This window comes from Cornus florida, unplaced genomic scaffold, assembly GCF_030987335.1.
Source record: "Cornus florida cultivar Cherokee Brave unplaced genomic scaffold, ASM3098733v1 CherokeeBrave_3.0.0_Hap2_Chr08, whole genome shotgun sequence".
In the NCBI taxonomy this organism is placed as follows: Eukaryota; Viridiplantae; Streptophyta; class Magnoliopsida; order Cornales; family Cornaceae; genus Cornus; species Cornus florida.
The window spans coordinates 75,809,921-75,813,235 of record NW_026775578.1 but is presented as its reverse complement, the minus strand read 5'-3'; the positions used below and the strand labels follow the sequence as shown (position 1 = coordinate 75,813,235).

The 3,315-nt window shown below is 40.7% G+C and overlaps 1 non-coding gene across 1 annotated transcript; it reads left to right on the top strand.

Annotated features, from left to right (window-relative positions):
* Window positions 1-662: 662 nt before the first annotated feature.
* Window positions 663-769, top strand: LOC132272218 (small nucleolar RNA R71). The gene has a single exon (XR_009469992.1). It is a non-coding gene; the product is annotated as a small nucleolar RNA R71 (small nucleolar RNA).
* The last annotated feature ends 2,546 nt before the right edge of the window (window positions 770-3,315 follow it).

Sequence of the window (3,315 nt, the reverse complement as noted above, 5' to 3'; positions counted from 1 at the left end):
AATATGATGATTGATTAGGGAAATGAGAATTAGAGAATTGGTTTCCTTGTGATTGGTATGATGATCTAAAACCTTGGGAACCTTGGCTTTGTAGTGGAGGTGGAATTTACTTTCCTTGAAAACCACCTTGGGAAGGGTTTGAGCCCTCCCCTTGGCTTTTCCAAGAGAAATTCAGGTGATTCCTCCAACTAGGATTGTAATAATTGCCATAAGGATTATTCCCTTGATTAACAAAAACAGCATTTGCTTGTTCATGATGCTCACCTTGCACATGTCCATGGGGACAATTGGAAGTAGAATGTAAAACACTTGAACAAGTCATACATGTCTCATTAGATGCATGATGAGAATGGTTAGGGAAGGAAGATACTTGATTCACTGAGTTTTGGTTGATCAAACCTTTGAGATAATGATTTCATTTCGGCGGCAATTTCATTGGAGTGGTCGACTTGATGTAAGGCAACACTCTTCCTACCCTAGAATTTCTACCATTCTTCGAAGATAAAGTACGATGCAAAGAATTTTCACTCATGCTCTCATAAAGACGCCATACGTCATCCTCATGCCTATCAATGTAAGAGCCACCCATGGAAGCATCAACCATGCCCTTGTAATTATCCGATAAGCTCTCAAAGAAATATTGAACTAATTGCCATTTGGATATGTTATGATGTGGACACTTCTTAAGCAATTCATCAAAGTGTTCCCATGCCTCATGAAATGTTTCTCCATCCCCATGTGAAAATTCTCGAATTAAAGTTCTCATGGTATTGGTCTTAAAAACTGGATAGTACTTCTTCAAGAACTCTTGTTACATTTTCGCCCAAGAAGTTATTAAAAAAGGCCTAAGATTGTTAAACCAATATTTTGCCTTGTCTTTAAGGGTGAATGGAAAAAGTTTAAGCCTTAAGACCTCTTCCGGCATGTCGGTGTATTTTACAGTGGAACATACTTCAAGAAACTCATCCAAATGCTTGTAAGGTTCTTCACTAGGAAGTCCATGATAGTTAGGAAGCATTTGAATGGTTCGTGGCTTGATTTCATAGTGGTGTGCTCTAAATGGTGGCAATTGAATTCATATGGGTGCATTATATTCATTAGGCACATAGTGATCTCTTAAAGCAAGGGGAGGATTAGCAATTGGAGGCGCAACATGGGCACCTTGATTGCCTTGAATGATGGGAGGTGGTGAAGCATAGATTGGCCTTGGCATTCCCAATGGAACTTGGCCTTGTTGTTGTGGTGGAAGAACAAATGGCCTTGGCATGCCTAATGGTACTTGCATGTTATCATGATGCACATTGGGGTGGAGGATGCCTTGTTGGTTTATGTGACCAAGGTCCTCCACATGGTCCTCATTGTGTCTTTCCATTGATGAAATGGATTGACTAGAACTACCTCTTCCCTTAGGGTTTCGAACAATGGATTCAAGATGAAAATTTAAAGGGAAAAGAGTGGGTCTCAATGATCTACGACCATGCATGCACAATGCAACACAATAAGTAATAACAATAGTCAACAACCTTCCTCCACATATAATGTTCTCATACTCCTATGCTTTAACAATATGCAAGAAAAGTAAATTGCCTCCACGTGGGCTCACGATTTATCTAAGAATTGAATTACAAGCCTCCACGCGGGCCGCCGATTTAACTAAGGGATGAGTAAAGAAAAGCTCACAAAGGTCCTTTAGCACTTTAACTCCAAATTTTTAGCTTTTGGCTTAGCAATTTTTTTAGATTTTTAGCATTTTTCCTTTGCTTATTTAGCTCTTTTGCTTGGATGTTCCTATACTCACCTTCTTAGCCCAATGCTCCTTGTGACGACCCTAGTTTTTAGGCCAGCACGTCCTATGATGAAACGTAAGGATGATCTGATAACGGATCCGAATGCGGAAGCGAAAACAGAAAATAAGACTCTAAGAAGTCAAAGTGACCTTCCATGAGGTCGTGGAACTCAACAAGAACTGATGCGGAAGCAAAAGATCAAAAATATGACAAATAAGCCCCCAGGGGCAAAATAGTCATTTCTAAAAACTGTAGATTTGGGTGCCACTGAGCACACCACTGGAAGGACAACGAAAAACTAATCAAGATGGACTCAAGAATCGCATGATTCAGAGTCCGAACGAAGGAGAAACTGCATGACGAAGAAAAACTAGCACTTAAAGCAAAAAGGGTAAAATGGTAATTATCCAAGAAGAACTGGGTGCAACCGAGCACACCATTGGAAAGACAGCGAAAAATTAGTCAAGTTCAAAAAAAAATTCACTTCAATCGGAGTCCGGACGAAGGAGAAAAGCCCAAAAGAAGAATTGACGTCGCGGCGGCCCGACGAGGGGCCATGGCGCACACGGCGCCCATGCGCGAGCCCACCGGCGTGCATGCCGCCGCCCAAAGACATGGCTGGTGGCAGCCCTTGGCTGCTGCTACATTTTTTTTTGATCTGCCTAGAACTAAGACTTGAAACGGAGGTCAAGACGAGTTTTTCTGGAAAAACACGAAGAAGAAACCCCCCCTAAAATTGAGTTTTCTACCCGACAGCGAGGACGGAATCGAAATAAACTCACTGTGAAATCCCCAAAATGCCCCTAGATCAGAACTAAACAAGAGGGTTATAAAGCTGCTAAATGAAAACTGGAAGCTGAAACTTCACGAGGGATTTCCGGTACCAAGATGACATTTTCTGGAAAAACACGAAAAAGAAACCCCCCCTAAAATCACGTTTTCTAAGCGACCATGTCGAAAGAAGAAAATAAAACTGAGGTGAAAGGTCCATAATGCCCTTAGATCAGAATATGCAAAAAAAATGCGAAATGAATTCACAAGAGGCTCAAAACACAAACGATGAGGTTTTGCCCGAAAACGACTATACACGCAAATGTAACTTACCTATTTAGACACGCTACAATGGTCCATGGCTTAAAAATATAGCCGATGCAAAATCCGACCCCCCAACGGGCAAAAAGGCAAAAATGGACTTGGAATGGAAAACATGGAATCCAAAAATGCAAAACGAGATCAAATAACCGTTTGGCCCTTGTCCACACTTCATACAAGATTAATAAGACCCTAGAAAAGAATGAAAATGGAATTCCCACACCCGATGCAACCGTGGTGAAGCAATGACTTGCGATTTTTCAAGTTTTTCATAACATTTCATGAAGTTAAAAAGTTGCATAGAATACAATATACATGTCATTGGCCTCCGGCCTCATCTCATACATATCAAATACATTGAGAGGAGTGTACTTAAGTACACATTACATATATGGAATCAAACATACATATTTTGACATATAAGTCTACAAAATGA